The sequence below is a fragment of the Aotus nancymaae genome, unplaced genomic scaffold, assembly GCF_030222135.1.
Source record: "Aotus nancymaae isolate 86718 unplaced genomic scaffold, 86718_ANA_hifiasm-v0.15.2.pri h1tg000022l_1, whole genome shotgun sequence".
In the NCBI taxonomy this organism is placed as follows: domain Eukaryota; kingdom Metazoa; phylum Chordata; class Mammalia; order Primates; family Aotidae; genus Aotus; species Aotus nancymaae.
The window spans coordinates 24686207-24699828 of record NW_026988435.1 but is presented as its reverse complement, the minus strand read 5'-3'; positions in this window follow the sequence as shown (position 1 = coordinate 24699828).

The following is a 13622-nucleotide window of genomic DNA, read 5'->3' as shown; positions in this document are numbered from 1 at the left end:
GTAAAAGAATATAGTGGTTTTCTACCTACATGTTATTTTAATTATTTCTGAGAATTATTTTCTATTTTTAAGACTAAAGTCTTTTTTTTTTTTTTTTTTTTTTTTTGAGATAGAGTCTCGCTCTGTTGCACAGGCTGGGTGTAGTGGCACAATCTTGGCTCACCACAACCTCCGCCTCCCAGGTTCGTGAACTGCCGGCCTCGGCTTCCCAAAATGCTGGGATTACAGGCATGAGCCATCATGCCCAGCCTATGCTCCACATTTTAAAGATAACAGATGATTCTCAGGATATTTGTGTTGCACTTGGTGTCAGCATTCCACTATTTGTGCATCTGCATAATTTGAAATAGATTTTATATCATTAGTTTGGCATCTCCATGTGTTCATATGTAGCCATAACTAACGCACAATATTAAATTTTGATATTCGACACCTTCAATCATATATTTATATCAAATATTTTGTACAATAAAATTATTTTTATTTTTATTTATTTATTTTTTCTGAGACAGGAGTCTCACTCTGTCTCCAAGCTGGAGTGCAGTGGCGTGATCTCGGCTCATTGCAACCTCTGCCTCCCGGCCCTGCCTCATCCTCCCAAGTAGCTGGGAGTGCAGGCACGTGCCACCATGCCCAGCTAATTTGTGTATTTTTAGTAGAGACGGGTTTTCACTATGTTGGCCAGCTTGGTCTCGAACTCCTGACCTTGTGATCCACCCACTTCGGCCTCCCAAAGTGCTGGGATTACAGGCCTGAGCCACAGAGCCTGGCCTACAGTCTTAAGTTAATATAATCCTCTCCTGAGACCACATCAAAATATTTAAAATAACTTTTCTTAGTATACTGTTGACCCTTGAAAAACACAGGTTTGAACAGTGTGGATCCACTTATACACAAATTTTTCTACCTCTGCCAACCTTGAGACAGTAAGACCGATCCCTCCTCTTCTTCCTCTGCTTCAACTTACTCAATGTGAAGACGACAAGGATGAAGACCTTTGTGATGATCCACTACCACTTAATGAATTTTGATGTGCTACTTTGCTCTGTTTTTGATAAAATCCTTTCTATGTGGAAGAAGGTATGTTAGGAAAGACCAGCATTTTTACTTGGTTCACAATTTTCCAAATCACTAATCAGATCTATTTCCATTGTGATTTTATAGAAGAGTAAAATGGAAGGATTTGCATATAGTTTTTATTATTCATGTTTACCTAAAGAATTATGAATTACTTTATGGAAACTGTTTATAAATATTTTGATTTGGAGAAGCATTTGTATAAAGGAAATTATTGATACTGTTTTGTCCCCTCAATGAACTTGATCTAAGTAATGAAATTGAAATACATAAATATATTTATAGTAAAACATTAAACCAAACTCCTCAAAACAATATCATCAGACACATTTCTATATAAGTTATACAGTAGATGAATAAGATGACTTATTCAGTAAAGGGTATGAAGAATTCCATTTATATGGTAATATATACATGCAAGGAGTTCATTCTGTAATGGAATAAATTGTTTTGAGAGAAATTATCAGATCCAAAGGCAAAGTGACACACTAGCAAAAGCATTTTAAAGCATAGTAAATTGAATAACATACATAAGATTCTATGATTCATTTATACTATTTTAATATTAAAACAGGTATAAATATTTGTCAAAGATAATATAGATGTTTCTTTTTATCATTTGCTATATTGTAAGAATGGAAGTGGAGAAAGAAAATAAACTAGATCCTTAACTTGCAAAGGAAAATGCATTAAATTATGTTTAATTTTATTCACAAAGAAATAGGAGATAGATATTGCTTCTTTCCCCTATTTTAGGTATATATGTAGTGAAATGTGTGAAATAGGGGAACAGTTCGATGTTAGTTTTTAATTAAAATCATACATTACAAACAAGTAGAATGATAAACTTGTCAGTTAAGTGTCCATTTACAAAGTACTAACCCAAATTTGAATGGAGTACCCTAAAGGCAACTTGAGAGAAGCTAAATTTCTCAGAATACAAGCATTTTACCTTAGTGAATCTCCTTGAGGTGAAAAAATGTGATTCAAATATTGTTAAGGATTGACATGGGAGAAAAATATTTCACAGCATAAAAGGAGGAGATATGTGTAAACTTATGTAAAAAAGCATTTTTCTTAGAAATCAAAAAAATTTAGAAAGTAACTGCTTGCTTTTTAAATGAAATAAGTGAAATAAAATAATATAAGAAGATTAAAATTAAAAACCAGGATTAAGATTATCTTTAGAATCAGAAATGATAACATGAAAACCGTATCAACTAAGGGAGCTAGGCATGAGAGCCTGCTCAAAGAAAACAAAATGGTGATGCTTAAAACAATGTCAATGTGAAATACATAAAAACAAGAAAATAAACAGTACACAAATGCCACATAAATTACATAAGAAATAAAATATAAAAATAGTAAAATAGGGAAAATTATCTCCTGAGCTGTAAAATAATGCAGCATAATAATATTTCTTAAGTAGACATAATACTCATAATATTTATTGAAATATCCTTACAAAAACGCATATTTCTAAAAGATTTCAATAAGAAACAACTTCATATTTCAAATGATGCAAATTGGAATCAATCCATATTAGCTAGGATTCTTATCACCGAAAGAGACAACAATCCTGATTTAACTAAGTCCATACAAAATAAAATAAATATAAATATGGGGTCTGGGGAGAAGGAGAGAGACACTCTAGTTAGTCATATATGATTTAAATTTCTGGGTAAAAACCGGAGTATTTTAATGATTGCTGCATCTGAAGCATACAACACACCACACATACACACATGCACACACACACACTCACACTCTTTTGTCTTTTTCTTTTCTGCCTTTCTTTATGGTGGTTTCATTCTCAGTAATCTCTATGTGATGAAACATGGCTGTCAGGGCTATTTGGATTTCATCTTGAATTTTTGATATCACAAGCAGAAAGCTTAGGAAGTTCTGGATTTGTTTATCGTGCCTTTAATGGGTCTGGATTGGATAATTTTTCAGTCCATGAACCAAATGCATTTGGCTTGATGACACACTGCTGGATTGGCTTAGACTGAGAAATACTTTCTCATTCATGAGGGTGGAATCAGACCTGTCCATAGAACCTGGAATGAAAATTGTCAAGGGATGTTTACTCAAGGAAAACCAGAAACATCTACCAGAGAAAGTTTTAAAAAATGTAGACTAGTTTAAACAGTGGAAATCTTTAAAAAGAGATATGTTATGAGAATACTGACAAGAGATTATACTCAATGTTAATATGCTCAGGCAAATTATTTTACTTGTGTTAAAATCAGCCCCAAGTACCCTTGCCAACAGACAAAATCCCCACGGCTGACTGAGGGAGCAGTCACATACTCTGTGTTCTCAGAAAGATCAAAATGATGTAAAGTATCACAGGACCTCATTTTCTACAATTAAGCCAAACAAGTTTCTGTTGTTAGTGCCTAGATAAACTGCAGCTGAAATCCCATATCACCTGTCATTTGAAGGAAACATCTGGTAGAGAAATCTATTTTTGCACTTGGAAACCAGCCAATCAGAACTTACCTGAGCCAATCAATCAGAGCACATCTGCCTAGGCAGACCCACTCAGAGATGAACTGTATCAACCAATTAGGACTCAGCTGTATCAGAATCAGAACTAAGCAAGTTTGAATTCTTCATTTGCATAAACAGACCAGATTAGGAACCTGCCTGAAAATTTTTAATATAAAACCAAACCCTCTCTTTGTTCTCTAGAATGTTACTTTGATTTTCCACCAATAGATGCATCTCCCAGGTTTACAAAATATTCACTAGAATAAAGTCTTGTACCTCCAAATTCCTTCTCAGAGAAATTTTGTTAACACTTGTACAATAAGAACATTGAGATATAGTTGACTCTTGTACAACATGGGTTTAAACTGTATGGGTCTACTTAGTCTACTTATACATGGATTTTTTTCAACCAAACATCAATTGAAAATATAGTATTGACAAGAAGCCAAACCTGCATGTGTAGAGGGCTAACTTTTCCTATATGTGAGTTCTGCCTGGCCAACTGTGGCAGTTGAGTATGTGTGGATTTGAATATAGATGGGAGTCCTGGAATGAATTCCCTGTGTATGCTGACAGACAATTACATGCTTAGATATGTACAACTTGATCACCATCTTTGATACTTTCTTGACAAAGGACACAACAAATGTATATTGCAATCCTCTGGTTCACGAAGTATGATTTTTTTTTTTTTTAATTGTACTTTAGGTTCTGGGGTACATGGACAGATCATGCAGGATTGTTGCATAGGTACATACATGGCAATGTGTTTTGCTGCCTCCATCCCCCTGTCACCTATATCTGGCATTTCTCCCCATGTTATCCCTCCCCAACGTTCCCACTCCTCGCTGTCCTTCCTCTATCCCTCCAGCAGCAGAACCCAGTTTGTGATGCTCCCTCCCTTTGTCCATGTGTTCTCATTGTTCAACACCCCTCCTATGAGTGAGAAAGTATGGTGTTTTATTTTCCGTTCTTGTGTCAGAGAACAGAATGATGGCTGTTCTCTGCCATCATTCTGTTGATGATGAGAATGATGGCTTACAGATTCATCCATGTCCCTAAAAAGGACATGAACTCATTGTTTTTTATGGCTGCATAGTATTCCATGGTGTATATGTGCCACATTTTCCTTGTCCAGTCAATCATTGATGGGCATTTGGGTTGGTTCCAGATCTTTGATATTGTAAACAGTGCAGCAGTGAACATACTTGTGCATGTGTCTTTATAAGAGAACAATTTATAATTCTTTGGATATATACCCAGTAATGGGATTGCTGGGTCAAATGGAATTTCTATTTCTAGGTCCTTGTGAAATCACCACACTGTCTTCACCAATGGTTGAACTAATTTACACTTTACAACAGTGTAAAGTGTTCCTATTTCTCCACAACCTCTCAAGCATCTGTTGTCTCCATATTTTTTGATGATTGCCATTCTAACTGGCATGAGATGGTATCTCAATGTGGTTTTGATTTGCATTTTTCTAATGACCAGTGATGATGAGCATTTTTTCATGTTTTTTGGTCTTATATGTCTTCTTTTGAAATGATTCTTAGATGAACATGAACATGAACATGATCTGATGATATCTTAAAAACTGGATATATTCAGGTCCCATCCAATATCCACTGAAATCAGAAACTCTGCAAATGGGGTGCAGCAAATTTTGTTTTAGGAAACTCCCCAGGTGATTTTAATGCATACAATTTTAAGAAGCACTGCTTTTCGATTACTATCAAATAATGAAAAAAAAGTTAAATATAATTTTATAAGTTTAAATAATTGAAATATCTTTAATTTTGATTATAATAGTAATAAATGTTTTTAAAAATACCCAAACAGTACCCAAATATATAAAGTGAAATAGAAAAATGACCTTCATTTTGCCTCATTAACATATAATTTTTAATGCTTTGGTATATAGTTTTATTAAACACCCTAAAATCTATAAAATTATTGTGTTCAATTGATTCTACCTCATAGGTTACATCCACAAAAAAACTTTTAAAGTTTCCCATTAAGGGCTTGTACTCTTTTTATTTCTTCCTTGTCACTTGATTAAATTTCTGATAGATTTTGTATATTTTGGACATTCTTAAAACAAACAATAACAACAAGGGATTTTTGGAAGTGGGGATAGGTGTGAATCAGATAAGGTCTTATTTGACTTACACAGTCATGTTTCATTTTGTTCTCTAGTCATGGTAGATGCTCAAAGCTGATCTCTCATGACACAATTTTTATTTTGGTTTGTCAAGAATACATTGCCATTATTTTTTAGCATCCAATTTTCTTTTGAATAAATGAAAATAAAAAAATTTTATATGTTTATGTCTTCGCCATTTTTAAGCATTTTATCTGGTATTATTTTCCTGCCTAAAGCTTTTTTATTACCATTTCTTATAGTGTTGGTCTGCAAGTGATGAATTTTTCCAATCTATATACGTTTGAAAGTCTTTATAAAGATGTAAATCTTAGATCATTACATAGGCTTTACAACACATTCATTCAAAAAAAAATTCTGTTGGATAAAGAATTCTAAATTGATGTTTCATTTCCCAGGAAAAGAGAAAAGGGAGAATAATAAACAGGTTATACATATAGAAAACTAGTAGCAATGTGGTAAAAATGAGCATTATCATCAACTAAAATTATCTAGTTTTTAAAAATGCAATATGTATTTCTAAAATGTATATATTTGTGAGATGCAGTTAAGTCAATATTTTCAGGTATTTGTGTAACAATGAAAATCAATGTTAGAAAAGAACAAAAAGATTCAAACCATTGATCTCAACTTATCCCCATGAAAAGAAGATTCATGGGGGAGAATCTTCTTTTACTTGTGTTATGCTACCTTATTCCAATATATGATAAAAATGCAGTAGTCAAGACAGTATGGTAGTTAGTGGTGAATAGCAAAGCAAATTAATAGGACAGGTAAGAAAGTCTAGGAATCAACTTACATGTATGACAACAACTGATCTTTGACAAAAATATGAAGGCAATTTATGGAGAAATGAAACAATCTTTTCCAGGAAATGGTGGCAGAATCAGTCAGTGTTCTACTAAAGAACAGAATCAGTAGGGTAAGTAAGTGAGAGAGAGAAGGTGGAAGTAAGGAGAGAGATAGAGAGAGAGAGAGGAGAAGGCAATTTATTGCAAGGTATTGGCATAGGGAAAGCTGTGAGGAAGGGCAAGCTGAAACACTTCACTTATTCTAGGCATGAGCTGAAGTTGCAGTCCATGAGCAGAATGGCTTCTTCCTCAGGGAAAATTCAGGTCTTCTCTTAAGGATTTTTGACCGACTTATTCAGGCCCACCATGATTATCTAGAATAATCTTCCTCACCTAAAAATATCTACAGAAACATCTTCAAACAAAACTTAGATTAATGTTAGATTGAATAACTAGCGACTAGAGCTTAGTCAGCTTTACACATAAAACTGATTATCACAGTGGTAAAGCAATTAATGGCCAGGCACAGTGGCTTACCCTGTAATTCTAACACTTTGAGAGACCTAGGTGGGCTGATCACTTGAGCCCGAGAGTTTGAGACCAACCTAGGTAACATAGCAAAACCTAGTGTCTACAAAAAACACAAAAATTAGACAGGCATGATGGTGCATACCTGTAGTCCCAGCTACTCGGAGAGGCTGATGTGGGAGGATGGCTTAAGCCCAGAAGGTCAAGGTTGCAGTGAGCTGTGTTTGTGCCACTGCACTCCAGCCTGGGCAACAAAATGAGACTTTGTCTCAAGAAACAAACAAAACCAAACAATTAATATCTGTATTTTTTTAAAAAAGGAAATATGCATATATCTTTATCCATACCATGCACCAGAGACCTAAAATTAAAACCTAAAACAGACTTCTAGAAGAAACCTTAGAACATCTGTGTGACCATGAATTAGGCAACATTTTCCTAAATAAGACAGTAAAATCATAATTTATTTAAAAAAATAAATGAATTGATAAAATTGATAAGTTCTTCAATTTATCAAATTGAAGAACTACTAATTTCTCAAAGACATTAGAAATAAAATAAAAATTTAAGCCAGATATCAGAAAAAAAATTGTAAACCTTATATATGGTAAAGGATTTTATTTAGAACAGAAAACGACACACCGCATGTTCTCACTCATAGGCGGGTGTTGAACAATTAGAACACATAGACACAGTGAGGGGAGCATCACACACTAGGAGGACTAGGGGAGGGGCAGCAGGGGTGGGGAGGTCAGGGAGGGATAACATGGGGAGAAATGCCAGATGTAGGTCATGAGAGGATGGAGGCAGCAAACCACATTGCCGTGTATGTATCTATGCAACAATCCTGAATGATCTGCACATGTACCCCAGAACCTAAAGCACAATTTTTTAAAAAAAGAAAGGGAGATCTATGGAAGTCAGAGTAAAATAATTCAGAATTATTTTCTTTAAAAGGTTTGGTGAACTTCAATACACAGATTAAAAATTAAATAAAATTTGGAAAACAATACATGAATACAATGAGAAGTTAAGGTAATAGAGATGATAAAAAGTAGAAATTCCAGACATTAAGAATCTCAATGACTGAAATAAAAATGCAATAGAAAGCTTTAGTAACTGACTCAATCAAATAAAGAATGCATTAATGAGTGTGAAGAAAAAATATCAGAAATTATTCAATAAAAGGAACAAAGAAAATAATACAAAGAAAGCCTATGGTAATTATGGGACACCATCAAGAGATGTAACCTATGCATACTAGGAATTCAAGAAGGAATAACAGGAGAAATAGAGTCAGAAATCATATTTAAAGAAATAATGGATGCAAACCTTCTTAATCTGAGGAAAGAAGCCAAAACTCAACTACAGAAAGTGCAGAAATCTCCCATCAAATTCAACCCAACGAAGAGTTCACTAAGACACATAATAATCAAAATATCAAGAATCAAAAACAAAGAAAAAATTCTGAGAAAAGCAAGAGATAATAAATGTACCACGTACAAAGGAATCACAATATAATTACCAGGATAGTTTTCAGTAGAAACCCTACAGGCCAGGAGAGAGTGGGATGATAGATTCAAAATGTTGAAAGAAAAATAAAAACTGACCAACACAAATGCCCATCGATGACAGACTGGACGCAGAAAATGTGGCACATATACACCACGGAATACTATGTAGCCATAAAAAATGATGAGTTCGTATCCTTTGTAGGGACATGGATGAACCTGGAAACCATCATTCTCAGCAAACTGACATGAGAGCAGAAAATCAAACATCGCATGTTCTCACTCATAGGTGGGTGTTGAACAATGAGAACACATGGACACAGGGAGGGGAACATCACACACTGAGGTCTGTCAGGGGGAAATAGGGGAGGGACAGAGGGGGGTGGGGAGCTGGGGAGAGATAACATGAGGAGAAATGCCAGATATAGGTGATGGGGAAGAAGACAGCAAATCACACTGCCATGTGTGTACCTATGCAACAATCTTGCATGTTCTTCACATGCACCCCAAAACCTAAAATGCAATAAAAAAAGTACTAATAAATAAATAAAAATATATTTAAAAAAAGAAAAATAAAAACTGCCAATCAACAGTACTTTCCTCAGCAAAAATGTCTTTCAGAAATGAGAAAGAAATAAAAACTTTCCCACACAAACAAAAGCTAAGATTTCATCACCACTAGGCCTTCCTAATAGGTATTGGTAATTTTTTTAATGGAAACAAAAGTCTGCTAATTAATAACATAAAACTTATGAAAGTACAAAGCTTAATGGTATAAGTAGTATAGAGAAATATTCAGAATACTCTAAAATTATCATAGTAGTGTGTAAAGTAATCTTATCTCTAGTATAAGGCTTAAATAACAAAAGTATTAATAACAATGTTAGCTAAGATAAATGGTAAAGGGATACATATTATAAAATTATGTAAATTCAGACACCAAAAACATAAAATGTTGAGGGGGGTAGTAAAAGTGTGGAGTTAATGTATGCAATCACAGTTAAGTTGTTATCAGTTTGAAATGCAATGTTAAGTATAAGATGTTCTATGTAAGCCTCATGGTAACCAAAAAGCAAACATTTATAAGAGACACAAAATACAAAATGAAAAAGATTCAAAAGCTATCACTACAGAAAACTATCAAACCACAAATAATGACAGCAAAGGATGAAGAAAAAAGAAAATCTCTACAAAAAATCAGAAAATAATTAACAAAATGACAATAGCAAGTCCTCATCTATCAATAATTACCTTGATTGTAAATGGAATAAATTATTAAATTAAAAAACATAAATTAAAAAAAGTAAAATATATGAAGCACTTGTAAAATACAATAATAAGAAGAAAAACTCAAATTTTAGAACTGTGCTCAAGATACGAAGAGGCTCTTCATGAAAAAGGATATACAAATGACAAATAAATTTATTAAAATGGGTTGAAAATCGTTAGCTCTTAGGGAACTACAAATCAAATCTATAATAGTATGTCAGTGAACATTTATTAGAAGGCTAGACTTTTTTTAAAAAAAGAAGAAAATTAAGAAAAAATACCAAGTGTTGATGAGGACATGGTTGATCTAGAACTTTCATATACTGCTGATAGGAGTGTAAAATGGTACACCTACTCCAAAAAGAGTTTAATTATATGTATACACACATAAACATTCATATAGCATATGATTGGTGTTATGAGTTGCATGCACAGGAGAAAAAGTGTGGGTTTATATGAAGACTGGAAAAAGATGAAGCTCTATTTGCAATAACCAGGAACTAGTAAAATCCAAATGTCCATTAAGTGTTTATGCAAACAAATTATAGTATAACCTTACAAGGAATACTACTCAACAATACAAAGGAACAGATATTTGATACCTGCAACTACATGGATTAATCTCAAAATAATAAGCTTAAGTGAAAAAAGACAGGAAAAAAGGTGGCTCCTATGATCAGTCCATTTATACAAAATACTAACTAATCTTATAGTGGCAGAAAGCAGATCAGCTGTTGTTAGGAGTGGGAGGAAGTGGTTAAAAGAGGCAGGATAGAGAAAATAAAAAAGGGTACAAATACCATTTTTTTGGTGGACAGATATGCGATATTTTTATTATCTTGTTTGCACTATATATATATATATCAAAATTTATCAATATTTATAGTTTATGGTATTTCAATTATTTTTCAATAAAATTATAAAAAATGGGAAGAGACAAAGTGAAAAAGATATTTCTGATCTTCAATCAGCATCTCTTCTAAAGTCTCCTTTTTCTCTTCTTTTGACACACACACACACACACACACACAATATGTAATGCACACATCAGTGCCACTGGAGTCAGACAGAACAAGGTAAGATCCTGATTTATACTTCTCACTCATTTGTTTTTTTTTAAATTGATTTAACCTCCCTAAACCTGTTTTTCCAACTTTAATATATGAGAAAATGTCTACCACAAGAGAGTATTATGAAGATATAACAAAATAATTTATGTAAAGCCTTTGGCTCACATTAGCCTCAACAAATTTTATTCTAGCTCTGTCCTTTCAATGTAATAAACAAATTTAATTATTTGTTGGTGATATTTTAATGATTTGATTTCTTTCCAAATACTGTTCTGTAATCCATGAAGAATGTTTCTCCAATTAATATGTCTATTTCAGTTACATAACCTCATCCAATTTTAGAAAAGGAGATTAATGAAAAGCTACCTCTACTCTCCAAGAATATCTAAGTTCAAGAAGGCAATTTTTTTGATTAGTAAATACAATGCCTATTAAATCTCAAATGTATTTAACTTTATTCAGTTCAAATTTATTTTAATTACCTTGAAAAAACTGTTCCCTGTCTCCATTTATATAACCAATTCAATCTCATGTACAGTAGCTTTAATGTTCAGGAGAATATTGGAATAATTGTTCTATGAATAATACTTAACAATCTGAGTCCTTAAAAACTAACACACTAAAATTATTATTGGGCTTTTAAAGCATTATTATTACAAATTGAAGTACTGTGTGTCAGTATGCTAATAAAATTTAAGTGAGTAAATAAAAGTCATTAAAAAGTAAAATTTTCAAATAAACATGATTTGATTGCATTTTTTTAGTTCAGAATTATTTTTCATTAAAATAACAACAAATAAAATTTTATTTTTTGCTTATATTGTTATGAAATCCTGACTTCTTAGTTGTTAAAGAAAATGTGCTCTTACTTACTGAATAATTTGAATTTTTAAAACTTACTTCATTACACTGCCCTTTTCAAAACCAGATGGGTTACTATCAGCAGCAGAAGCTCATATAAAGTGAGAATATAACAATAGTTCTAAGTAATCCTTGAACTTAAAACTTTTAACATCGTGAGTGTGTATAAATTAAAACTATAAGGTGAGTGATATTCCCAAACAAGTTCTGAAGCATTTAACTGTCTCTGGTAATAATTTATAAAACAGGTATGTAGACATTTTCCTGATAGATCTGAGGGGCATGTTAATGGGGTACAATGAAGACAGATAGCTGCATTCTGCTACCACTGAGCAGACAGCCGCCTCACGAAACGCTTCTCAGCCAATGTACATCAATCTTGCCATGATGGCTTCTCAGATTAGACAAGAAGGCACACTCCTATGAATCTTGAAAGACCATTTCTGTCTCTTGTGAAGTTATTTAACTTTGTTTTCATTTTATGGAGCCTGGCTGAGGTCTAACACACACAGTAGTTGACAGATCGATTTTTATAAAACACCGAGGAAACAGTGATTTTTACTGAAATAAAAATTACAAATTTCACAGAAGAAACTGAGTTTGGTGTTAACTTGAGATATGATAAGAAGGCATTTATTATTTATAACTTTTTCATATATTATTTATAGATAGATTTGTATGTTTGTGACTATATGATTTGTTACAATTTAGAATGAGATGTCTGTCAGCAGGAAGGCAAACTTTGTATAACGTAAGTTTAATTAATTCATATGGTTTATGAATCACTCAAAATTATTAAGACATCCCTAGGAAAATATCCAATAACTGTTCCTGGACAGTCAGTAGGATGATGATTTGCTGTGCTGGAAACTTCCCCCGACATGCACCGCTGACATTCTTTATTCAGTATCATGCAGCAACAGAAAACAAAATGCAGTTCCTATGTTTTCCATAAATGTTTGTTTCCTCGGATTTGTAAACCTGCAGCAATATAAAGTCAAAGCAAACAATATCAATGTTCAAACTACTTTCATGTATTTATATCTAAAATCAAATGCCATCTATTATTAAAGATACCATCAGCAAGATACCAGACAGTGCTGCTCAGAAATCACACCATGTCATTTGTTGGATTGTTTACACTACACAATACAATTGGTCAAACTAAATCAGTAAAAGCATACTCAGAAAACATATTGCTACAAAATTTAAGCATTCCTTGGAGACTGAAGGCCTTTGCTATCAATTCTATGAATGCCTGAAATAAAGGACGATTCTTGGATGAATGATGATAGTTGGAGTCTGAAAATGACCCTGAGAGGAGGACTTTTGTTCCACATCATCTCATCACCTACCAGTGCCCAGTGTCTGTCCAGCCTCGGTCTTTGTTACTCCCCATGTGTGCACTGGCTTCTTTACCTGTGAAGCTCAGCCCTGTCTCAGTTCCCAGTCAATGTGAGGCTTAAAGCCATAAGTGGTTAAACCACTCATACTTCCCTATTTCAGGCATGTCATTATTGCATCTTCCCTTCTATCATCCTGACACATATCTCCTGGGATGAGCAGTATGCTTAAAATGCAACAAAATAGTGAAAAAGCAAATGGTGAATATTCTGTCTCATCAGCTTCAGTTCAGTCCTGCTACAGCTTCCATTCTCATACTTGGATTCCTTAATTTCTTACTGAGAAGGCAAAGTCAGTCCTATTTTCTTACTTCCTGTCCCCAGTCTTCTGGGTGCTATCTTGAATATTGGTTCCAGTAACTAAAGTAGTAGTTTAGTTTCCCACGAGAATGAGGGTCTGCCAGGATCTTCCCCTTCATGATGACTAGAATTTTCCCTCTTTACCTTAATAT